Consider the following 27,043-nt stretch of genomic DNA (forward strand, 5'->3'; position numbering starts at 1 on the left):
ATTGCTCAGTTAAATAATCAACTGAGATTTCTCAGTATTCTTTTTTTAAATACCCAAGTGGCCAGTGACAAGCACTGCCCTTCACATCAAAGGGCAATCTCCTGGTTATGTATTTTTTTTAAAACCCCACACTACTGCCTAACTGCGGTAGTGCTTATTTTTCCCCACCACCCAGGGTGTTTGTGTGTAGGTGTGAGACACAGTGAGAGCCACAAGGTGCACGAATCTTTATTCAAATTCCACCACCAGGGAGATAGGAAAACTCTGGAGTGGCCAGTGACAAGCACTGCCCTTCACATCAAAGGGCAGTGCTGTGTGATCAAAAGAGTGAAGGGGAGGATAGGGACTAAATTAAAATAAAGTTGGAGGGGGAAATAATGCACTCCACTCCCTGTGGCTCCTACCTCTCCCTGAACAACTCCAGGGTGTTGGTGGACCGCGTGTTCCTTCTCCAAGGACACCCGGGGCCAAACGTAACCACGGAAGAGGAGCGGGCAGTCGGCCCTAATACTCAGTATTCTTAAATTAAATGATATAAGTTTGACAATTCAATTGTTGCTATTATCTAATCATTGCTCAATATAGTTCAGGTTATGGCTACGAATTTATGGCTCATAAGTTAAATAAACTAAAGATTTTGCAGTGGGCATTGTGAATATCAATTTTTATTTTAACCGTGGGAACAGTTGAATTGTTTTAATTATGTTTAACTTCAATGTTAACGTTTACTATATTTATAAACACAATACAAGTTAATCACTTTTCATGGAACAAAATCATTTAAATTTCTTCTGACTGTTTGAAGTACAACAAAAGGAACTAACATCTTTATTGTTTCATGAAATAATCACAGGATATTTTAAACTTTGGGAAGTTGAACATTTCTGGAAAGAAGTGAAGTTGTCTTCAGACGAATAGCCGCATTGAGTTACTAATTCATTTATTTTCCTAATCATTTATGTTGCAAATACAAATTCATTTTCTTTTCATTTTGTGACAAACTGCATTGGACAGATGGAAATATTTTATAGATTGAGTTTCGTTCATTAATGTACAGTGATCAAATGATTAGGTTTTTTTTCTTATCATGAATAATCACGCGATTCATATTTAATTAAAGTCGTTGTTGATTTGTTACATTATTACTGTAAATTACTAATTCGATTTGTCACTTCATTACACACAGAAAATACGGAATTAATTCCCATTCAAATAATTACAAGAAACATTTGATTAATTTTCATTTGAGTGGCCACTGTAAGCATGTGACTATGGTCCTGCCCTTCCCGAATGGGAACATTATGAAGTCTCCTTGTGGAGTTCAAACATTTCAAGCACATAAACCCTTATTCTCCGGTATTGTAAAGAGGAAAATATTAACAGTCGAAATTCCTCTTCAGCAAAATAACCAATTGCAACTTCATGTTATTCATTGTTCAGCTGATCACCTACATTTGTAACTAAACATTGCAATTCATCTAAATACTGGTATGTGCATTGATCAAATTAAAGTTCTAATTATTAGTTATTCATGAATTTTCAGGAATTTGCTTTTATTTTCCATTCACCTTTTCATATTGAATGTAAGATTGATATGCTGTGAAACTATTAGCGTGTTTTCATTTGAACATTTAATTTGTCTCTGTCTTACTCACTTATCTCAATTCATGCATGATGGCTTCAATGCACTTTACTAAACTTAAAGATTTTCTTGACTTTAAGTAGTATCGTTAGCACTCACTTATCATTTTAATCCAAAATCATAGCATCATAAAGTCATAGAATCCCTACAGATTCTATCCCAAATAGAATCCCATTTGGCCCAACAGTCCACACTGACAATCCAAAGAGTAACCCACCCAGACACTCCCTTGCTCGATGACTCGACATTTCTCCTGTCTAATACACCTAACCTAGGTAAAATCAATGACTGCAGATACTAGAAACCATAGTTTAGATTAGAGTGCTGCTGGAAAAGCACAGCAGTTCAGGCAGCATCCGAGGAACATTAAAATCGATGTTTTGGGCAAAAGCCATTCATCAGGAATACAGGCTGCATTCCTAATGAAGGGCTTTTGCCCGAAACGTCGATTTTACTGTTCCTCTGATGCTGCATGCATTGCTGTGCTTTTCCAGCAACACTCTAACAAAAACTAATTCACCTAACCTAAACATCCGTGAACATTATGGGCAATTTAGCATGGCCAACTCACCTCAGCTGCACACTTGTATACTATCACAATGTTATTGAAATCAATGCTCACAAAACACGATACATAAAGCCACACAATGGTCTTCATGACCATCAAATTCCTGTTCAGGAAATAATCTGAGTACTTGTCTTATTTTTCCTGAGATTAATCACCAAAGTAAGCATCTGTTCATCATTCCCTCCAATAAATACAATGGGTGTCCTCTGAAATTTCTGTTCAGTAATTATCCATGATACTTGTTGCTCAAAGCAGTGTCTATTCTTCATTACGAGTGGCCAATGATTCTAGCAGCTATTGATCTTGAACTTATTGTTACAGAGTGCAATAACCACAGTAAACATCTGGTTATCATTCTTGCGAATAAATACAAGAGCTATCACCTTATTTTTCAATTCAGCAATTACATATGATACTTGTTGCTGAAAGTGGTATTTATTCCTTATGACAATTGGCCGACGACACTGACAGCAAGACATGTTGATAGACCTGATTTGTTCATGTTTTCAAACAGGTTTTCAGGCCATATATTTCAAAAAGAAGTAATTTGACTTCGTTCAAATTTAAATGTAAACGTTTTCAGATATTTTCCATTCAAATTGTTTTTTTTGCTTATTCAGATCGAACTTGAATCTTGCCTCTGTAAATTGAATTTATTGTATTTTCCATTCGTGGAAGTACTCATTAATTGGTACTCATTTTCATCTTAAATCTGATGGAAATTTGAAATACTGATTTCAGTGAAAATTGTATGAATTATACATGAGTGGTCTGTAAAAGAAAATCACAGAAGGCGAGATAGAATTCTTGAACAGCCTGTATATTTGAATAAAAGAAAACATTTCTTCCAAAAAACAAAGTTAAAAATTACTCAACACCAGGCTATAGTCCAACAGGTTTATTTGGAAGCAGTAGCTTCCGCCAAATGACGGTGCAGTGCTCTGAGAGGTAGTTCAGCAAAATAATCCTGTTGGACGATAGCCGTGGTGGTGTTTGATTTTTAACTTTGTGCAGCCCAGTCCAACACTGGCACCTCCAAATCATTCACAAAAACACTCCTAAGTCTGTGGTTTAACAATTTAACATTCCTGCAACTAGATTACAATTCTCAGTTTATCTATCTTAATAAATATCCAATCAATATCAGTGTAAATTCCCAGAAAACATCCAATCGTTTTGTTTGTTAAAACACAAATTTTAATTGAAAATTCATTTTTATCACAATATGTGAATTATATTTTAACTCTCCAGTGATGTGAAGTGACCCTTGGACTGAAATTGGACGTTCTAAATTCACCTATAGGCAGAGAAATCGGGACAAATACAAAATTAGTTAAACTGAGTCAAGCAGCAGCTAGAATCAATCTGCTCCAGGATGAATCAGATTTTCTTCCACTTTGACTTCCAACAAGTGCCTGAGCATTATACACCTCGCTTGCAAATGTCAACAATGAAGGGTTTTCACACCAACGCATTGGATTCTTTAAATCCAGCTCATAACCACATGTGGACGTTTGTCACAAAATTATTAATCATTTTACAAATCATGCAAAATATCTCAAAGCTCTTGAAATAAAAGTAATCACTGCACATAAAGCCACACGGTGGTATTCAAGGGCACCTAACTACTGTTCAGTGCAAAACATTTTGTCAGTATTGTATTGTTCTCAAGATGAATAGCCACAGCAAACATCACGCTTTCACAACATCTCAAATATTTACAAAATACCTTCTTAAATTTTACACACTACATCTTTCCCACCCCAACACACTTCATTGTTTACGACTAAGGAAGTAGCATGTTTTGAGATAAAGGAATTCCTAAAAATAGGCGAGTTTTCTGATAGGGTTCCCCAGTCATCATGATAAAAATGTAATTGCGGCTCAGCACATTGTAACAGATCCCCATTAAACTTTTTCAGAGACAATGTTTAAAAATTTCCTCTGTAAATGCTGCTGACTGTTTTTTGCTTTGATACCCATGCTCCTTGTCTATTTATTTTCTTTGTAATGCTGACACAAATGTCTGAATATTGATGACAAAAAAATTTGCATGGATTATATATTGTATTTCTACAGAAGAAAAGCTGAGTCAGCAAGTACAGATTGCAGGACTATCTGAGAATGTTGAATGATCAATAATGACTGCATAGCTAATGTATTTTACAAAACATCATGCCAACATTCTAATTCTCAGTTCACTGATACTAATTATTATGTAATTAATATCACAGCAAACCCGTTTGGAAATATTGAATCACTTAATGTGTCAGTGTTCTAAAATACATTACCAATTCATTGTTAGTTCAACAATCACACAGTAATTCAGTTTAGGTATTGTAACAAATATCGTGAGATTCATATTTCAATTTAAGTCACTATTTCGTAGTGCCAATTTTACAAAGAAAAATGGATATTTTATTCCAGGTCAAAACAACCACAAACCAATCAATGATTTCTCATCCAACACTGACAGAAAATAACTGATATCTTCTCATTTGAATGTTCACAGAAATCATTGGATTAATATTCGGCCTTACAAATGAAGATACGCCTGATTGTTTTAGACTCCAATAATTAATGTTCAATTCTACATGCAACAGATATGACATTTCTAATCATTTTATGTTTACAGTGACCAGTTTTAACACTAATTGTTACTTATATCTAATATGTAATCATTGATAAAATCCGGTCTAATCGGCTTTAAGTGTGGAATTAAGTCTCAGTGACGTAAGCATATTGCATGGCACTGTTTCCTAATGGTAGCGAATGTTGATTTTTGTTTTAATGCTGAAATCCTTGTTGATTTGCTGCTGTAGGGATGCCCTGAGCAGCCTGCCTTGGAATTAAAACACAAATAGTGGAGGGTAGATAAACAAGACTAACAGTCTGTTTCAGTCTTAAGGAAAAACAAAAGAACATTTTGTACAATCCTACTCCAAGTCCATAAGTATGCCATTCCAGACAGTCATATTCCAGATAGTGATAAAAGAATGCCAGCATACAGAAAAATTACCAACCCTGACCTTCTTTAATGAAAGAATGATTGTCCCAGTGAATGAATAAACACCAACTGTAGGCTAGAGCCCAGCTAACTTCAACAGCTTCTATGAGGGAAGCAGACAGGTTTTGATTGCCAGAAATAGTTACTATTTTAAAGTTGCTCAGAACATTTAAGAAGTTTCCAATTACATACTCTTGAGAATAGTGAATAAGGCAGAGAGAGGTCCATCGGACTGCAGCTATTAATTTTGTAATCTGCGGAAATAAAATGCACAGAGAGATCCCAAGGCCTGGCGATTATAGCACCTGTAAACACCATGAAACAATAGGCAGCTGGGGCTATCCATAGCGATGTCCATCTAAGATTAGGTGTTCTACAGGATCTGCTGTCAGTATAAGGAGGGAAGGACTGTAACGATGTTGCATGTGGCCATTGTAATACAGAAAGTGTGTAAAAATACTGCTTTTTACTGTACACATTACAGTGTGTCATGGACCTCCCTTCCGAACTTGGCCTCGGGTTGATGATCCCTTCATTAACTGATTTCAGAATGTGTAAACATCTTCCACTTGCCTGAGTTCTGCCTATCTCCTGAGTGTTCATTCCCTGTCAGGGGAAGTCACTCCTGCAGCTATGGTGACATTTAAATTCAATACAAACACTTATTATTGTGAAATTATTACTTGCAGAGCGATATCATTTTCATGTTAAAATAGTTTTACTTTTTTCGTGTGTAAGAAAACAATGTATGTACATCCTTTTGTTATTTAGTTCAAGTAATACTAAATTTTAAATTATTGAAAAGACTACACTGGGTGTGGGGGGGTGAAGAACGATGTATCAGCTCAAATGTCACATTAAGTTAAAGTAAAGACATTTTTCAAATCATGTGACCTCCAAAATGATATTTATTTTAATTTAATTTTGAGATAGTTTCATTTTCTTCTGACATTAGTTGTCAGTGAACAATAATCACACAATTATTAGTCATTTGCTACAAAATGACTTCCTGCACCAAATGTCATTAACCCGATGTTTTGTTCATAATCATGCTCACTTTCCTGGCCAAATAATTTTCTTCCTAGTTCTGACATTAGTCTAAATATTTATCATGATAAAAGTTACATTAATAAAATAGACAAGAACAGACCCCAAAAAAATGTTGAACTGTGTTCAATCGTTGCTGAGATTGTTTTAATTATTAAAGCCACGTTTTATATTTTAATCTTCAGTTTATTAATCTTAATGAATGTACAATCGTCATCAGAGCAAAGTGTATTCAAAATATTAAGTCAATATATCTATCAGGATTTTAGAAACAATGATCAATTACAATAATTACGCAATACTTTAACTTTGGCTTTATAACAAGAACAATGTGCTTTTAATACCTTCCATATTTCTCAGTGTGAGTTCTACAATATTAAAACCTGTTTGATCAGGCTAATATACCCACAAAAGACCAATAATTGCCATTGCAACATCATTTGTAAACATGTGACTTTTGCTCATTTGAAAGATCAGAGTCTTCTCAGCCATTGGCATTCAGAGAACACCAGTTAATTTACACTACAATATTTCTCTTCGTTTCTGAACATTACTCAGTGGAATAGGAAGAGGAGATACCTCATCATTCTTAAGTTCATTAATAAAAGTTTTCGAATTGATTTGTTGCCAATACCTAATAATTGTTGAATTCGGTAAGGGGTGTAATTATGAAACTATGTTTCCATATAATAACTAATGCAAGGACATTGCAATGTACAATCTCTCAATAATTCTGAATGTTGCTTTTCATTTTAAACTTGGAAATACTTTTGAATTGATTTGATTGGAAATCACTTCAATGTTAACATTTATTGTGTTTTTAATCACAATAACAATTGAATATTTTTCATGTGAAAAATCATTCAAATCCCCATGATTTTTTTGAAGCATACAAAAAAGGGTTGGCATCTATCTTATTTCATTAAACAATCACAGGAAATGGTGACTTCTTAGAAATCATACATTTTCAGAAAGAATGAAAGTTGTCTTCAGCTGAATAGTCACATTGATTGACCAATTCATCATTTTGTTCCAATTTACGTGTAGAACAAAAACATTTTAATTTGCATTTCAGAAAATGAGAAACTTCTGACCATATAGAATAATTAAATTTATTTTTTGCATATAATGCACACTAACCAAACAATTCTGTCAAGCTATCATTCCACAAGTGAATATAAAAATTTTGTTGAACTAAGACATTTGTTAACTCCCATCATTATTGTAAATTACGACTGAATTTTCAGTAGATTACACACAGTATCCAACCACTTAATTCCAATCCAATTATCACAATAAACATCTGATTAGTTTTCAGCCCTGCCCAGCCTGGTTGAAAATGTTAGGAAGGAATCTTGTGCAACTCTGGTCGTGTCTCTGATACCAGACCAGAGGGTACAATTTCAATTCCCACCTTGCACAGAGCTGTGCCAGAGCAGCTCTGAATGTTGATAAGAAAATATCGAAGAATCGAATGAATTGCCTTTCAAATCAACATTAGATATGTTTTCATTTGTTGTTCATTCCAATAATGACAGTATCTGCTATATATTTTCATCAATCTGCGAATAGCAGAATGTATCTAATTCCATTCAATCAATATTCTTTGCAAAATATTTGATAATGTTGCACTCACAAAGATTAATTATGCAAAGTACAGATATTCCTTGATTTTCTTTTGTTCTGAAGAGCTGAGTTCAGACTGCACATAGAACTTGATGATTCAAAGGTATAAATATGAGAAAAAAAATCAAGTTCTTCTTCAGTTAAATAAACAAATGCCACTTTCTACTATATATCATTTTTTAGGTATTGATCTGTTTTTGAGTTGTCCGAAATTTGTTTTTAGTTTTCCATTCATCTATTTATATTGAATGTAAGATTGAAATGTTGTGAAAATATCCGAGTGCATCCATTTGAAATTGAATTTGCATATTTCTCTCTAATCCAGTTTATTGCATGATGACTTTACTGTGTTTTGTTCAGCAAACCTAGTGAATCCTAAAAATTGTCTAATCTTAAATAAGATCTTTCACACCCAGTTATCAGTAAGTTCCTAATTGATGTAAATATCTAAGTTTACTGAAATCAATGTTCACACAAAACAGTGCACATAAAGCGACACAAAGATATTCAGCTGATTACTATTCAGGGGATTAACCTGAGTAAGTATGTTATTGTTCCTCGGACAAATGACAACAGTAAGCATTTATTTACTATTCTATGCAGTTAATGCAATTGATGTGTTATATTTCAGTTCAGTCGTTAATGTTGATTTATAATGTTTAAACCAATAATTCTACTTTATCACAGATATTGACTATACTTCAATAACGTTGGGAAGCAAATTTTTGTCAATCTAACAATCTTTAAGCTCCTTTTTTGTTGTGTGTGTACAAGAGACATTTCAAATTATAACCATTTTTATTACAAATTGAACAAATACTGCATTTTAATTTTGTGAAGTTCCTACATTTTTGCAAAAGGGTTAGTCTTCACTGTATATGTCACATTAAAAAAACTGCTATTTCAAATCATGCATGCTACAAAATGATTATTGTTTTCATTTCATTGTAAGAAAAGAACTGCTTTGACCATGTTGATTTTTTTGGCATTTCTATTCCAACATTTTTCATCATTGTCCAAAAATGACAATATTATTAAAATCGCATATACGCCACATGTCATTGACTACATTGTTCAGTTTCAAGCTCACTTTGATGACTTACGAATTCTCTTCCTAATTCTGACACAAATATTTAAACATTAATCATAATATTGATCATATAAATTGATGAAACATATCTCTACAAGAAATCCGGTGTATGGAAATTCACAATTCTTGTATTACGTACATTTTTGACTTAAAAAAGGAAGAATTTTGCTCAATAATCACTGAATTCCTTCAATCCATAAAGCTAGGTACAATGTTTTATTCATCAGTTTATTGATCTTAATAAATATCCAATCAACATCACAGCAAAGTGCTTTTGAAATATTGAATCATTTTAATTCTTCAAAACAGCATTCATTATCAAGTCATTGCCATTATAATAATGGCACAATTATTTATAAAAAAGTCTTTTGAACTAGTATAGCGAGATTCACATTTACATTTAATCCATTATTTCTGAGTACTAATAGTACAGTATGAAAATGCCTTTATTTTTCAGGTCACCTATTCCACAAAGGAACCAATGAATTCCCATTCAAAGTCATTGCAAATGTCTGATGCTTGCTCATTTGAATGATCACGGTAAAGTCAGCCTTAAAATTCAGGAAAATGTAATTAGTTTTCACTAAATTAATTCCAGTTCATTTCCAGACATTGCTCAATCACTGGCAAAAAGAGATTTTTCATTATTCTTGAATGCATTAACAGACTTTGATAATTCAATTGTTGCTGATTCATAATAAAAATAATAATTATTCAATCTTTTGCGCAAATGTGGATTTACAGCACAGTACATTAACCACTGTAAAGATATTGCAGTGCACAATCTCTCAATCATTCTAAATATCAATTTTTATTTTACGTGTTGAAACATAGTTGAATTCAAATAATTATATTTGACTTCACTGCTCACATTTATTGTGTTTGTAATCATAATACGACTTACGGATGTTTCATGCAACAAAATCAAATGAAAAAGAATTAGTATCTCTATTCTTTCATTAACAATGGCAATAAATTTTGATTTTTAAAATTTTGAACATTTTGGAAAGAAGGGATGTTGTCTTCAGTTGAATTCTTGCATTGACTCACTAATTCACAGTGTCCGCTACTTATTCTCTTTGGGTTCCGATGAAAAGAAATTAACTAGTTCTTCCGATTGTAACTTCCTGGAAAATATTTGAGAATGTTGTGGTTTTAAAGGTGACAAGGCGAAGTGATCGTGAGTCATCATTTATTTTCTTAGAAAGAGCTTGATTAAAACATTTCGAACACACACACACACACACACATACACACACACACACACACACGCATACACACACACACACACACACACACACTGTTATTCTGCTGTGTAACAAGGGGAAAAACAAGTCGCTTTCTTCGGCATTAAATAAATATATGCCACTTCCAATTATTCATTCGTCAGCTAATTACCTACATTTGTAATTAAAAATTGCAATTCCTCTAAATATTGTTATGACCTTTGATCAAATTAAATTTTTAATTATAGTTTATTCATGAATTGCCGGGATTTTGTTTTTTCTTTCGTTTTCAATACACCTATTCGTATTGAATGTAAGATTGACATGCTTTGCCAATGTCGGAGAGTGTTCATTTGAAACTTATTTTTTTCGTATCGTTCACTGATTTTACTTATTGCATAAGATTACATGGTACCTCAGTGGTTAGCAATGCTGCCTCACAGCGCCAGGGACATTCATTTGATTCTCTCCTCGGGTGACTGTGGGGACTTTGTACGTTCTCCCCAAGTCGATGTGACTTTGCTGTGGTGACCTCCCACATTCCCACATGTGCAGGTTAGGTGAGCTGGCCATGCTGAATTGCAAATTGTGTTTAGGGACATGTGTATTAGTCAGCAATAAAAGTGAAGAAATATGATCGGGAAAAGTGTTTGGGTGGGTCACTCTTTACAGGGTCATTTTTTTCAAACAATTGGCCTGTTATTACAATGAGGTACAGAGGTGCTTTCGTGGCGTCGCTAGTATTACGGTGCGCCTCGATATCTCAGCCATGTTGGAACTGAACGGAGGAATCTACAGAGAAACTACAGAATGACATCGCATCCATTTGGTTATCTTTAAATCACTGATGAGCAGGAAAATGTATACAGGGAGGGCGAGTGGGGAAGAGGCAGCTGCAGCTCTTGTGAAAGTCCAAGGGTTCATTTGAGATTGTAATTTCTTTCATTGCTGTTGCTGATTGAATGAGCCACTAACGTGCAAACTGATCCAAAACATGATTCAGGACATCTGGTACCAATTCTCGCCCGTTGAATACCGACAGGCACCTTCCAAAAGAGACCGTTCAAAGACGACTTGGGGATTCAAACCCACGCCATAGTCGAAAGAGGAAACTTAATCAAACGCCTTAGATCGCGCGTCCACACTACCAACACAGCCGCCGCTCCATTTTCTTGCACTTCCAATTGTGCTCCTGCATAACAACAGATGCAAACTCACGTGAAAAGGGTTCCATGATCACTCCCCGACTCGCACAGCTGCTGGGATGTGCCCGTCTACAATATCAATTTCTCAGCAGATAACGATAGCCCATCAATCCAGACAAAAATCAATGGTAAGCTGAGTGGCTTAGATCTCGGGGCGCACTTTTATACGAGCGACGCTATGAAAGCACAGGTCCAGATGTTCCTCTGAGAGTGTAATTTCTTCCATTGCTCTTGCTGATTGAATGAGCCACGAACTTGCGAACTGCTCCAAAACATGATTCAGGACCTCTGGTGCCAATTCTCGCAAGTTGAATAACGACAGACACCTTCCAAATGAGGTCTTTCAGAGACGACTTTGGGATACATTTGATCGACAGACTAGTTGAGGAATCCGTGGTGCACTGTGACAGCAGCGCATCAGCTTCTTCCCTGTCTTTGAACCGGGCCGCCTGCGCAAGGAATGCAAAATCGGTAATGCTTTTCGTGGAAGGATCAGAAGGGGGTAACTGCGCTCTCAAACAGAATGGCATATGATCAGAACCAGGTCGGAGAAAAACTTTACAATGCTTTGCACTGTAAGCAAACGGAATTGCATTGCATTTCGCTCCGAGAACAGATTTGTTCAAGCAAATTCGAAGGAAGGTTTGCAGATGGGAAAGCAAGCAAGAAAGCTCTGTTCTTGTCTATGACAAAGGCTGCAGTTGAAGAACAAAGCAGTTTCTGCCCGGATTCGAACTGGGGACCTTTCGCGTGTGAGGCGAACGTGATGACCACTACACTACAGAAACAAGCCGCGGTCGCTACTGCTGCAGCTCACTGGCATCCAGCACTGAAAGTTGAAGCCATTCGACCTTTCAACTTTCTGTTTCCATTAGCTCGTTGTTTGAAGGGACTTGTTTAATTTTGGGTATTTGCTGAGCATGGACAAGATACACCGAAGTATCTGTTTCCACGCGGTGTACCCCAATAACGTTGTGTTGCTTACACCGGCTTTAAAGGATTACTTTTTAGCGGAGCTTACCATCGCAGTCTGTGGCAAAATCATTTCGTCTGTTCGACTGCTCACGGGAAAGGTAGTATTGTGAAACACTGCAGAAATGAACGACTTCCTTACTTTTGCTCCGACTGACCATACTCCGTGAAAGTTTCCCAGATTCTCAGTTGAGGATTTTTGCAGCTGGAAGTTATATCAGAAACCCTGTTAATTCGTAATGTATTGAGCAAATCGCAAAACAGAAAGCATTTAACACGGAAGACAAACAAAACTGGAAAACCAAATGCATTTTCAGACACAGTGAGCATGAATGCTAAATGTGAGACAGTCCGGGGGCATGAGCCATAAAGTAATCACACAACTAACAGCAGGGCAATTCCAAACTACTCTTTCAGACATACTGGAGCCTGAGTGCACAACCACTTCCCAGACAATGCTGCAAAGAGACAAAGAAAGAACATAATAAGAATGGGCCATAAAAAGTGAATTTCACCAATCACAGTCTCGATTAGATTACCTTTCCCTTCCGATGTCTCCAGGACGGAAATGAAGGAAGTGGGAGAAATTCAATAACATATGACATCGAAATACATTGGAACGATTTTCTCATTGGCCAGAAAACCAAATAACGACGAGTCGAGTCACCGTAGGACTCTGTTTCGCCACAGCGATGAAATAACAGTCTCCATTCGGTTCCAGTAAAAGCTCAACTTGTCTGGAACAGAAAGCAACAGTAGAGCTGCTTGCGATTTTCCGCGCGGGAGGCGAACACGATCATGGCAGCACAGACACTTTGGAAAATTCGGCCCTTTCCCACACCGCAGTCAATTCCCCGGGAAGCAAACCCATTTTCCTTCTGTTTTAAACAGGAATACAGCAGGGATCGAAACAGCACTTCAACAAGCTGCACCGTTGGCAGTTCAACAGAAATGGCAGCCGTGGGATTCGAACCCACGCCTCTGCCGAGACTGGAGCCTTAATCCAGCGCCTTAGACCGCTCGGCCACACTACCAACACGCCTGTCTCCTCTTTTCTTGCACTTCCAATTGTGCTCCTGCATAACCGCAGATGCAAACTCACGTGAAAAGGGTTCCATGATCCCTCTCCGACTCGCACAGCTGCTGGGATGTGCCCGTCTACAATATCAATTTCTCAGCAGATAACGATAGCCCATCAATCCAGACAAAAATCAGTGGTAAACTGAGTCTATCCTCTCAGACTGGATTCAGCTACAAATGTATCTGTGAGTGCGTGAGAATATATGATCGGTTATGATTGGGTCAAATTACCATGAGCTACTTGACATTACTGCAATTTCGATTCCTGCTTTGCTAAATGATTTCACCCATTGCTCGAAACAGGACAACTTTCACGTTTACACGGAACATGAAACACACCGGACTACAGGGAAAATGCACAAAGCTGACCAGGCCGTGTCCCAAATCATTCCGTGCAGCATCGTTTCAGTCACTGTGTCTGTTTTGATGAATTTGGTTCCCAAAGAATGTTCCACCCTAAAACCGGAGGTAGCATTACAATCCGAGAACGACAGATTACATTGTGAGGAAGGTCTGACCTCGTGGCCGGTTCGAGATGCCAATTTCTGGCCTTTTACCTTAACCGTGCAATTCGCTGCAGAGATGTTCACACCTGGACATGAGCCTCATGGATACCAACTGAGTTGGAAACCTGTGTGGGAATCGATGAGAAGCGACTCAAGAAAGTTTAACAAATTCCATGGTGCTTTTTAGAAATGCAGTTTCTGTTCACCTCCATCTAAAAGGCAGTTTCTGAACATAGTAACAGAAGTCAAAAGGTAATGGCCTCACCCCACCCCCACTCCGGAAGAGGTGCTAACTGCCCTTGATTGCTTTTTGGTCTCGATGTGAAGAGCTCTCACGCCTGAGTCACCTTCACGTCTCTGGTTGCTGAGTGAATCACAAAGAAGGACTTTCACCAGAGTTGCAACTGCCTCACTTCCCCACTCGCCCTCCCGGTTTACATTTTCCTGCTCGTCAGTGAGTTAAAGATAACCAAATTGATGCGATGTCATTCTGTAGCCTCTCTGTCGATTCCTCCGTTTCATTTCCAACGAGGCTTAGATCTCGGGGCGCACTTTTATACTAACGACGCTATGAAAGCACAGGTCCAGAGGTTCCTCTGAGAGTGTAATTTCTTTCATTGCTGTTGCTGATTGAATGAGCCACGAACGTGCGAACTGCTCCAAAACATGATTCAGGACCTCTGCTGCCAATTCTCGCACGTTGAGTAACGACAGGCACCTTCCAAATGAGGTCTTTCAGAGACGACTTTGGGATACATTTGAAAGACAGACTAGTTGAGGAATCCGTGGTGCACTGTGACAGCAGCGCATCAGCTTCTTCCCTGTCTTTGAACCGGGCCGCCTGCGCAAGGAATGCAAATGCGGTAATGCCTTTCGTGGAAGGATAAGAAGGGGGTAACAGCGCTCTCAAACAGAATGGCATATGATCAGAACCAGGTTGGAGAAAAACTTTACAATGCTTTGCACTGTAAGCAAATGGAATTGCATTGAATTTCGCTCCGAGAGCAGATTTGTTCAAGCAAATTCGAAGGCAGGTTTGCAGATGGGAAAGCAAGCAAGAAAGCTCTGTTCTTGTCTCTGTCAAACGCTGCAGTTGAAGAACAAAGCAGTTTCTGCCCAGATTCGAACTGGGGACCTTTCGCGTGTGAGGCGAACGTGATGACCACTACACTAGAAAAACAAGCCGCGGCCACCGCTGCTGTAGCTCACTGGCATCCAGCACTGAAAGTTGAAGCCATTCGACCTTTCAACTTTCTGTTTCCAATAGCTCGTTGTTTAATGGGACTTGTTTAAGTTTGGCTCTTTGCTTAGCATGGACAAGATACACCGAAGTATCTGTTTCCACGCGGTGTACCCCAATAACTTTGTGTTGCTTACACCGGCTTTTAAGAATTACGTTTTTGCGGAGCTTACCGTCGCAGTCTGTGCCAAAATCATTTCGTCTGTTCGACTGCTCACGGGAAAGGTAGTATTGTGAAACACTGCAGAAACGAACGACTTCCTTACTTTTGCTCCGACTGACCATACTCCGTGAAAGTTTCCCAGATTCTCAGTTGAGGATTTTTGCAGCTGGAAGTTATATCAGAAACCCTGTTAATTCGTAATGTATTGAGCGAATCGCAAAACAGAAAGCATTTAACACGGAAGACAAACAAAACTGGAAAACCAAATGCATTTTCAGACACAGTGAGCATGAATGCTAAATGTGAGACAGTCCGGGGGCATGAGCCATAAAGTAATCACACAACTATCAGCAGTGCAATTCCAAACTACTCTTTCAAACATACTGGAGCCTGAGTGCACCACCACTTCCCAGACAATGCTGCAAAGAGACAAAGAAAGAAAATAATAAATTTCCCGGGTGTATCAGTATGAAAAATTCATTTCAGATACATTGGATGAAAGGAAGCAGAAAGTGAAACAACATGTAATGCGTAGAATGGAGATCTATTATAGAGAAACACTGGCGGGTGCAGTACACACGCTGATACATGGAATTGTCAGTGAGTAGAGGATGTTTTCAATCATTAATTTCATGGCTATAAGACCAAAAAGCTCGACTGGGCCGCTCTGTTAGCGCTGACCATAGCAGTTTCACACAGACTTCAGCTTTTTGTCTGGCGTGTGGCATGTACCTCAGAGGATGATTTCAAAAGGTCTTCACGATTATTGTGCAACATTCTGATGCACATGTGTACCGGCTGTGTCAATGCAACCTGTGACTAACTTGCCACATTCTGTTAGTTTAACTGTGATTTCACTCAGAATCACAAAATATGTCACAGTGCAAAGTGAGGCCATGCAGCGCACCTTCGCTGTGCTTGCACCAAACAATAGGGAAGTGTCTGTGTAGTTTGATGGATTGACTTTATTTGATTGTCATGTGAACCTGAGTACAGTGATAACTTTTGTCTGCAATTGGTAAATGCAGATCATAGTTATCAAGGGCATGCAGATCACAGCATGAGAAAAACAACATTTTGGACAGATTAAGGCTTTCAGGTTACTCCGCACAGGACGTGCGCTCTACAAAATCCACATTAACAGGATCAGCATCATTTGAAGTTAGGGAATCCATTTCTCCTCTAGTAACGGCCTACAAGAAAGTACTGTTGTGTGTCTTTAAGCTTCGGTACCTTGATCTGACATCGATCTCATCACAATTATACCTTCTGAGTCCAAAATGGAGCTGGATGCAAAACTCCAGGGCTCAAACTTACCTCCCCCACCCGAGGCGATATCACACCCAAGACCAACAAGCCAGACCGCAGCAGAAGCATGATCCATAAATCAGGTGAGTTTCCTTGTGTTTTTTAAAAAAAGGTTTTTCTGTTATTTCGGAGTGAAGGCAGCACTGAGCTTTAATAACAGCTCCTTGCCGCTCTGACTCCCCGTTCCCAGGAGGCTGTGCTGGCCACTTCCCCCGCGAGCGGGCTCCCACCATGGGAACTGGATGAACTCATCTTCTATTAGCAATCAGTGTCGTGGGAGAGCAATGTGTGTCCGCTCTTCAGTTTCCTATCAACCAGATTAAGGCTTATGGAGCGCGGGAGGGGGTTAGAGGGAGTGGGAGTTATGGAACGTCTGGAAAGCTGAACAAAACGGAGGTCGTGCATGCACAGGAACTCATCTTCTTTTGGGAACCTTGTGCAAATAACGACATCTGAGTAAGATGGAAAAGTGCAGAACTGCTGGGAAAGAGAGAATCTCTCGCTGTCATCGGGCAAGTGTCTGTGTCCTTCTCGAAGTCACAGCGAGGACTCTGCTGTCTGACTCAGCATGGGATGTTACTGCAGCGAGTCCTGTCGCTCGGGTACACTGGACTTGATGTGTAAAGCTTTATCACGTTACCCCCAGTTCAGAGAACAGATCTCACAGCTCACATCATCCCAGAGTGACAGGGAGCAGAAGAACTGATTGAGACCATCATCTGAACACCACCTGGGGAGAACACAGATGTGGGAGAGCAAACAGTCCCGACCAGTGCTTGTTCCCAGCATTTACAATCTTGGTTTGTGTGACAACAAAAGCAGGAACCAGGAACTGCTTACCTTGTTTCTTAAAACAGGCGTGAAAATTTGCACAGGATAGATACATCTGTTAGTGAAATGATGAACAGCAGAGTACAGTGCACAGAGTGTGGTCAGCCCTCTGGGTTACGGGCTCATCATGCTCCAACTGGGACCCTCTGCTCACAGGATTTGAACACAAACAAAGAAATGACTCAGTGACAAAATCTGTTGAAACGGATTCTGTGAGGAATTGAAAGCAATGAAATGAGAAGCCCCATTGAGAGCAGGATGCATAATTATCTGTGAAGGGATGGTTTTCCAGACTCGAGGAGAGTGCGGAGTGCTGTTTCCACGGTCAATATCAGGATAGATAGATTGAATCAGCGTCGAATGTTATTGTAGGGAGCCATGTCGCTTAGACACACTGCACTTCTTGTACAATGGTGCAAAAGCACGGACGTTTTGTGTAGAGGGGACAACTTCAAAATCGTTGATGAGGCAAAATGCACAAATGAGCAAAACAACAAAGCAACAACAGGAACTGGTGTTACTTGACAAGGTAAACCCATATCTCATGTAAACCAGCAAAACAGAAAGGATTCACCCCGTGCTGTATTCTGTTAAAAATCAAGAGGCAGACAACGATCCCAAAAATCACCATTTAAAGTTAAAAATAACAACGTTATTGTTTTTTAAACATTTGACAGCGAATAATCAACTTATAACTACTTTTAACTCATTTTCTCTCAACCAGTCTTTAACCATCTGCTCTACAATACTTTCCCCAAACCTGAGCCCATTAACATTTACAAAAAAATTCATTTTTAAAAACCAGCTAGTTGTCGAATCTTCTCTTTGTATATTCCTCTGTCGATTTTTTATTCAGGTTGGTGTTAATGCTTTTTTTCTATGCAATCTAATTCTCCAGATGGCACCTCTTGGATATTTTAGTTACATTCTACATCTCTTGGTATTTTAGCTGCTCTCTTTGCTGTTCTTTGCCGCGCTGGGTAACTGTTCAAAATGTCTGATATTTGTCCCACAAAACGTCAGATCGTTTAATTGGTTTTAACATTGTAAAAATACCAAATTCAAACTTGATTGGGGCATAATTTAAACTAATTGGCCGAATTTGAATTAGTTTTTCTTTGTATCCATGTATCGGAATTGATTTTTCAGAAGGAAAAAAAAAATCATTTGAGAAGATGTTTCCAGAATAGTTGAAAAACCACGTGCAGGCACACAAGGAGCGAATTTAACAGGGACAGGGATTCTGGGCTGCGTGGATGGAGAGGAAAAAGTGACACACTCACGAATTGTTTAGCGTTCATCTGAAAGAAATTGCATCACACCGGCAACTGAACATGTTAAGTGTAAGAAGAGCTGGTGGTGTTGAAAGGTGTAGCCGCTGGTTCTACATGAACTACTACAAATTGTAAATGTACTGAGCTGTTTGTTTTAGCTTTGCATTAAATGGAAGCCGGTTAGCTCAGTCCGTTGGCTAACTGGTTTATGGGGTAGAGTGAGACTAACAACGTGGGATTAATTGTCGCACTGTCTCAGGTTGCCATAAGGATCATCAGCTCCTCTGCTCACGTGATCTGTAATACAATGTGACTCTAGTGAGTAGGAATGGACCTGTCGATGTCAAGCATCATTATCATTGCCATCTGTTGCCTTGAACATTTGTTCACAATGACCAGTAACGGGACTGAGTCCATTTAATTCTCACTGATCTCTGCCCGAAAAATCCAGCGACAAGACTTGTCCTTATTTCTGTTTGAACTCTCTGTTCCACACAGCAGCAAAACTATTTGTTATGAATTTACCAGATATGCTGACAACATTCAATCTACCCAAAGAGATAAATCTAATTCCTTTCGAATGGTTGAATGAGCTCTGTGAGTTTGCAGAAAACAGGATTATATGAAACGAGTTGCACAGCCTTTTCAAGAATGTAATCCAGTCCTGTGTCAGAGATTTGGAAAAGGTCATCAAGCTAAAATATTACCTCTGTTTCTCGATCCACATATGGATAATCACCTGGTGAATATGTGCAGTTTTACGGTTAATAATTGACACCCTTCCCAAAGACAGAACAATCCCACAAATCAGAAACTGGCGTTTTCAAATAGATTCTGCTTTATTTGACATTATTCTTCAACTACACTTCAGTCTGATGGTCCAATAATTCCTGACCAACGTCAGTAAAAGCAGTTTTAGATAAGGATTGAAATTATAACTGCGGCATGTTTACACGCTGTTTAGTGCCAAGCGCTGATCAGATGCTCCACTGGAGCCGCCGGCAGCAAGCCTATAAGGTGCCCTACTCGTACCTCGGGGACATTCGACCCGCCTGTTCTACTTTTGCTGTGGTTCTGAAATTAAAGCTAAGCCAGAGGAGGAGGAACTGATATGGATCTGTGACTATTCGAGCATCAGGTTCAGGAAATGGGACACAGAAAAATGGGATTGAAAACTGAGTTTCTGTGGGTCGCTGCGTTGTTTGCAATGTGACATTATCGATGTCGCAGAGCTTCTCATTCGGTCGGCTTCAATTTGGCACAGAATTCGATTCATCGACACTTCGCGAACTTCCTTCTGCAAGTTCCTACCGACAACATGAAACATACTGCACTCATCATCAATCTTCATCATGGCTACATCCAAGGACATGATGCACAGTTTTTGTGAATACTGAAGATATAAGAATGTTATACAAGAGTAAGTTAAATTTCAGTTTAAATTGTAAAGTGATAAGAATCCAGGGTAAGATACTGAATGTTCCAAATTCATGTTTATTACTGTGGCCAGAACTCTAGCCAGGCAAAGGGGAAATCTGTCCCTGAATCCCCAATACCTACACGGCCGTTTGCTCCATGTGTCCAGTTGGAATCCTGTGTGAAGGAGCATGCAGTCTGATAGAGCGCTTGGGAGTATCCTCCACTGTCTGATCTAAAGCTACAACAGGAGCTGTGTATTCCATCTGTAAGAGTAGTGGGATAAAGGGGAGGACCTTGGTATTCCGTGGTGTAGAAATACAGGGTCCTCATGATGTTATTGTTTAAATCCCACTGTCAGAAACAGCACAGACAGAGAGGAATAGGAGGGGCCATTTCACACGCCACCGCTACCGCGCCATTTGATATCATTATGGCTGACTGAACACGTCAATGTCTTTTCCCAGCCCATCCACAACAACCTGTCGCCCAAAGGGAAAAAGACACTGAATAACTCGAAAACCTCTGTGTAACTGTGGGAGGGAAATGTGTTTAGAGACAGTGGGCTTCTGCAGTGGGTTTTGTGAAAGAACAGCCGATTCTGGGCGGTCATATTTCAAATGATACGATTCCTTCAAAACTTACCACCCAGAAAGTGAGGAAACTTCTGTGGTCAGTAGCAGGGACGAGAATTCCAGACGATGGGAACTGATGATGAGTCAGTGGAACAATCATTGATTCAGCTGAAATCCCATCTAAACTCCGATTCTGATGGGACTCAAGCCCACAAACTTTGAGTCGCAATCTTAACAATGCAGTAGTTGTCCAACACGTCTCTCATTGTGCCACAGAGCTGCACTAGGCTCCATTTTACCGCACCCAAAGTTACGGTGTTCAAGTCTTTCATCAAACATCTGTTTATCCTCGCCTCACTTTCCAGTAACTAGTCTTTATCCATGCATGCTCTAGCTCCTAAAGTGTAGGGCCAAATTCTCCTGAAGACACCACACGTTCAAACAGTGAGTTCTAGACAAACAACACTCTCAGGATGTAAACATTCTTCCTAAATCTTCTCTGAACATCCTCTCTCTGGCGTTTCATCTATACCCCTGGTTATTAACACTTCCCATAAGAAGTTTATTCCTGTCACACATATCTATCCCCTTTCTGTGCACGTTAGTAAATTCTCTCAGCTTTCTCCGCTCTCAGATAAAGAGCCCCAGTCGAGCTTTGCAGTGGCGAGAGTTTAGTGCTTTAAAAGCACAGCAGGTCAGGCAGCATCCGAGGAGCAGAAGAATAGATGCTTCGGTCATAAGCCCTTCATCAGGAATGAAGATTTTTAGTGGAGATTGAGGGAGTGGAATGGGGTTGGTGGTTAGGTGATGGGAAAGTAGATGAAGGTGAGGGAGAATGTGATAATTCAGAGGAGGGATTGATGGACGTGTCCAGAGAGCAGTGCCTAATTGGGACTGGGATAATGATGGGGAGGCGAAATGAGGAAGCTGTTGAAATACAGATTTATCCCGTCTGGTTGCAGGGTCCTAAGGTGGAATATGAAACGTTCTTCGCCCTTGCATCGGCTGGTAATGAAATAGTGGTGGCTTGTACCTGAAATATGGATTCTCCTGCTCCTCAGATCCTTTCTAACGTGTTGTGCTTTTGCATCACTACACTGTCGACTCTGAGCTCCAGCACCTGCAGCCCTCACTTTCGCTTATCTTTGCAGGAGGAATGGTCGAGCTCAGGCACCACCTTGGTAAATCTCCTCTGACCACCCTCCCGTGCAAACACACGTTTCCTGAAGGCTGTCAATCAGAACAGAACAAAATTATCCAAAGAAAAGCAGAAATATCTGAACAAAATCAGTAGGTTTAGTGCATTTGGGAGAGATTTCCGAGCCAAACGATCCAGCTTTGGAACGAATGACATGTGTAGGTGGGGCAGGAACGTGAAAGAAAGGGTACAATGTCTACAATAATTGAATTCGATACTGGGTATTGAAGATTGCACAGTCTCTCAGCAGGAGATGACGTGCCACTCTTTCAACTCGCGATGTGCTATGCGGGAGTTCTGCAGCAGACCAAACTGAAATGGAGACATGGGAACACAGTGGGGTGATGCAGTGACAGGAACCTGGAAGCTCAGGGTCTTTTTTTGCTTGCAGAGAGAACGTAGGTGCACACACGTTTGTCACCTGCTCTGTTTTTCTCTCCCCATTATGGACGAGATCACATTGTGAGCAGTAAAATCTGTTTGCTAAATTGAGTGATGGGCAGATAAATCAATGAACCTTTCACAGTGAGGAGAGACATCATAAACGATCAGCATTACACCTTATTGGATTTCGTGGAATGTGCCATATGGGGAAGTGCTGGAGGTCAAGAAGGATTGGACGATGGCGTACAGAGAGAAAGTATCCTGCATAGTGCCGGTATTCAGTGGTAGGTGCTCGTGGGAATGGGCAGAGTGTATATCTTCCTGAGCTACCTACTCTATAAAAACAGCTCACTACGGAGCAAAAGTATTTAATGATTTTCATTCCAACACTGACAGTAGGTACAGCTTGCAGAAGTCACATGTTTGCTCTATCACTGTCACTCTGTCTCCGCGGGAGCAGTAGTACTCCCCCACGTTGATTAAAACAGAATAGTTCTTCCTGTGAAATGTCCCTTCGAGAATGGAAGGACAGCTATTAATAACAATCACTTAACTGTCCAAACTCCATTTCAAATCACTTGACCCATAGCATTGTATGTCTTGGCATCACAAATTCCAATCTGAATATTTTGGAAGGTTATGGGGATTTCTGCCTCTCCGAGTCTTCCATACACTGGATTCCAGATTTCAACCACCCACTGTTTGAAAACGTTTATCTACGTCACTCTAATCTTGCCGCCCCTGACCTTGAATCGATGGCCAAACGTGATCGAAGCCTCCATCAAAGTATAACATGTATTTCAGTCTACTCTATCCATATCCCTCAGTTCTTTTTTTACATCTTAATCATGAATCTCCTCTGCTCTAAGAAAAACAAGTCTACTTTGTCCAATCTCACTTCTTCAGCCCAGACAATAACTTATCAAATCTCCCTTGCATCGTTTCCAGTGCTAACACATCCCTGCTCTAATATAAATTGCATAACTACACACATTGGTCTCGCTTGAGCTGAAAGAACAAGTGAATTAAATGATGCGCAATTCGACAAAAAACTGGTGTTTTTTTTAAAATAAAGTTTCTTTTCCTCAATGCTGCCCTGTGCCCTTTTCCTAAGCCTGATGTTTCAATAATCGCTGGTTCATTTCAGTGAAAGCAGCTACATGAGGATTGATCTCACAACCGCGGTATCCAAATGGATCAACTGGTTTGAAGGTCCCGTTGGTGAGACTTGGGCATGGTCACACAGCAACAATGAGCGCAGCAACACCAACTGAACCGAGTCAATGTGAAAATGATTGTAAGGGAAATGGGAGGGGGAACGTAAAAGACCTAAGTGATTGCGGGAGGGAGGAAAGACTCTGAGAAGGGGTGAGTCTAAATCCTGATACATAACTCACAGAGATGTGTGCGTGTGAGAGTGGTTTGTTGGCAAAGTAATCATAATGTCTGAGAATGTTTTCATGTAAAATAAACTAATTTCTTTCTGTGCTTCCTCTGCATGAGTCACAAGGAATAAAATGCAGTGACTCGGATTCATCTGATCTTACTGCGGCCACAATGCAGAATATTTATCATGGAAACCATGACTGAGTCATGCAGATACGTGTTTAAAAACAACAATAATTACAGTGACAGAATATATGCTAGGAAGAGAAGCAGATGCACAACAATAATACTAGGCGAGGGACAGCAGATATGTGGGAATTCAGAATTGGCTGAATTTTAAATGCGATATCCTCAGACGCTGTGGTGATTCCATCGGACTGCATGTTGAAGACTGAGTTTGGTGAATTTCGAGAAACAGGAAGTTTCAGGGGATAGTGCGAGATATTGGTGCAATGTATGTTTCAATAGCAATGAGTTTTAAAATTTTGCTTCACTAACTCACCCACACAAGGATGTACCCATTGCTGCAGTCAGTAACATAACCCCTGTTCATATAACCAGAATCAGACAAACTTTGTGGCACGTCCGCTAATATCAACCCGGAGGTGGGGGAGGAAATGAGCACATGAAGCTATTCTGTGGCACCAGTGACATGATTGGTAAAGGTGCCGTCATTGAGTCATAGAGATGTACAGCATGGAAACAGACTCTTTTTTTTCACCGACCCGTCCATGCCGACCAAATATCCCAAATCAATCTAGTCCCACCTGCCAGCACCCAGCCGATATCCCTCCAAACCCTTCCTATTCCTATACTCATCCAAATGCCTTTGACATGTTGCAATTGTACCAGCCTCCACCACCTCCTCTGGCAGCTTATTCCATAGACGCACCAACCTCTGTATAAAAATGTTACCCCTTATGTCTGTTTTTTATCTTTCCCTTCTCAATCTAAATCTATGCCCTCTAGTTCTGTACTCCCCGCCACCAGTGAAACGACATTGTCTATTTATTCAAGCGTGTGAAATGCTAAGGATGGGAGTGCTTCTGGTCAAAGGCGAGGTGGAAGGGCACCTTGGTCTCAAATTATTATATTATTAAGATTCAGCATTAACCAGCACTGAGGATTGGCTCAGAGGAAGCTTGCTGGAGCCTTTAGTGAGAGGCCGATGTATTGAAAACATTCTAAGAGATGTCCTCAACAAAGTGGTATTTTTTTACTTTGACAGTAAGAACTGATTTTGCTCACATCGTCTCCACATCATTCTCTTGCTCCAGTAAACGCTCCAATCCATTGTACATTGCTTCCATTCTAACACAGGAACGCGTAGTATTCTCTCTCAGTCTGGGATAATCTAAATAGACAATGTCATTCTTTGAATGGAGAAATGCAGCAGGGAGTTGTTAGTGCGGTGGCGATCTATTGGGCTAGTAATCTTTGGAAACTGGAACGTGGCAGCTGCTGTTATTTAAATTCGATGAGTAAAATCTGGAAAATAAACCCAACCTCAGGAACAGAGACAATAACTTTCATATGCTGAAAACTCATTCATTCATGTCCCTTCGAAAGGGAAATCTGCCGACCATAACCAGTCCTGTCAACATGTGACTCAAGACCCACAACAATGTGGTTGACCCATAAATTCTCTCTGACTAAGTTCAAGGCAAATTAAGAATGAAGAACTAATGGTCTTCAGACCAATGATAACAACTTTTCTTGGGAAAATAAGGAAGCACAAAAATATATGGACAACGGGGAAATGGAAAGCGTGTCTGTGTGGACTAGAATTCAACTGTTTGTCAAACTAAGTAGACAAAATGATCCCCGCAACGCCAAGAAATCAGGGCCATGGGCTGACCGCAGGAAGGGATTCAATTACCCGCTGAGGTGTAAACTCACTTGCTCCGTCAGAATGCGCACAGGTCACTCATCACACCCATATGTGAGAAGTGATCACTCCGGAGACCAACTGACAGAGTGAACAGCAAGTTTACAAATAACAGCAGGAGGTCGATTCTGCTGTTATCGCAGCTGTTAACCCCAACCAGCAATGAACCATGTTTGTATGCGTGTTTTCAGTGGAGTTCAATTGTTTTTCATGTAGACCAATGACTTAGACTTAGTTGAAGGAGCCATGATTCAGAGGTTTGCTGATGATTTAACAATTGGTCGTGTAGTTAACTATGACGAAGAATGTCAGAGACTGCAGGGATGTAACAATAACATGGAAAGGAAAAAATGGTGAATTTCATTGAATTCAGACCAATGAGAGTTAACGAAATTGGTGAGAAGTAACAATAGCAATGAGTATTCTGTGTGGGGTAGACAGACAAAGATATCTTGGAGTGGACATTCATGATCGCTGAAGATCAATGGGCAGGGGAATCAGTTGAACGGACCTGCGTCCAGTAGATGCTGGAGATCAGAGTCAAGAGTTGAGAGGGGCTGAGGAGGCACAGCAGGTCAGGCAGCATCCGAGTTGCAGACAAAAAATGACGTTTTGGGCAAATGGCCTTCATCAGGAATAAGGCTGGGATCCTCGTGGTTGGGGAGATAAATGGGTGGGGTGGGGTTTGGGAGAATTTAGCTGGGACAGCAATAGGTGGATGGAGGTGGAGATAAGAGTATTAGTTTGGAGAAGAGGTTGGAGTGGATAGTGGGAAGGAAGATAGACAGGTGGCACAGGTCAGTAGGACGGTGCCAAACTGGAAGGTTGGAACTAGGGTAAGGTGGGAGATGAGGGGAAATGAGGAAACTGCTGAAATCCACATTGATGCCATGGGGTTAACTGTCATGAGGCAGAAGATGAGACGTTCTTGCTCTAGGCGTCGGGAGGTGAGGGAGTGACGGTGGAGGAGGCCCAGGACCTACACGTCTTCAAGAGATTGGCGGGGGGAGTTGAAGTGTTGGTTCACGTGACGTTGTGGTTGATTATTGCCGGTGTCCTGGAGATGTTCTCTGAAGCGCTCTGCGAGAAGGTGCCCGGTGGCCCCACTGTAGCGGAAACTGCATCGTGAGCCACGGATGCAATAAATGGCAAGTGTGGAAGTGCAAGTGAATCTTTTGATGGGTGTGGAAGGCTTCTTTGGGCAGTGGGCGGAGGTGAGGGTGTGTGGGCGCAGGATTTACAATTCTTGTGGTGGCAGAGGAAGGTGCCGGGAGCGTGGGTCATTGGAGGGAGGGGACTTGACTAGGTAGTCATGGAGGGAATGGTCTTTGCGGAAAGTGGATAGGGGTAGGTGGTGAAAAATATCCCTGGAGGTCAGTGTTACTGATATTTTTTAGAAATCCACTTACTC

The 27,043-nt window shown here is 40.1% G+C and overlaps 2 non-coding genes across 2 annotated transcripts; both read right to left on the minus strand.

The window, feature by feature from the left end:
• Positions 1–12,126: 12,126 nt before the first annotated feature.
• trnav-cac (transfer RNA valine (anticodon CAC)) lies at positions 12,127–12,199 on the minus strand. The gene has a single exon. It is a non-coding gene; the product is annotated as a tRNA-Val (tRNA).
• Positions 12,200–13,335: 1,136 nt separating this feature from the next.
• On the minus strand, positions 13,336–13,417 carry trnal-aag (transfer RNA leucine (anticodon AAG)). Its single transcript has one exon. It is a non-coding gene; the product is annotated as a tRNA-Leu (tRNA).
• Positions 13,418–27,043: the final 13,626 nt, after the last annotated feature.

The sequence above is a fragment of the Chiloscyllium punctatum genome, chromosome 14 (genome assembly GCF_047496795.1).
Source record: "Chiloscyllium punctatum isolate Juve2018m chromosome 14, sChiPun1.3, whole genome shotgun sequence".
Taxonomy (NCBI): domain Eukaryota; kingdom Metazoa; phylum Chordata; class Chondrichthyes; order Orectolobiformes; family Hemiscylliidae; genus Chiloscyllium; species Chiloscyllium punctatum.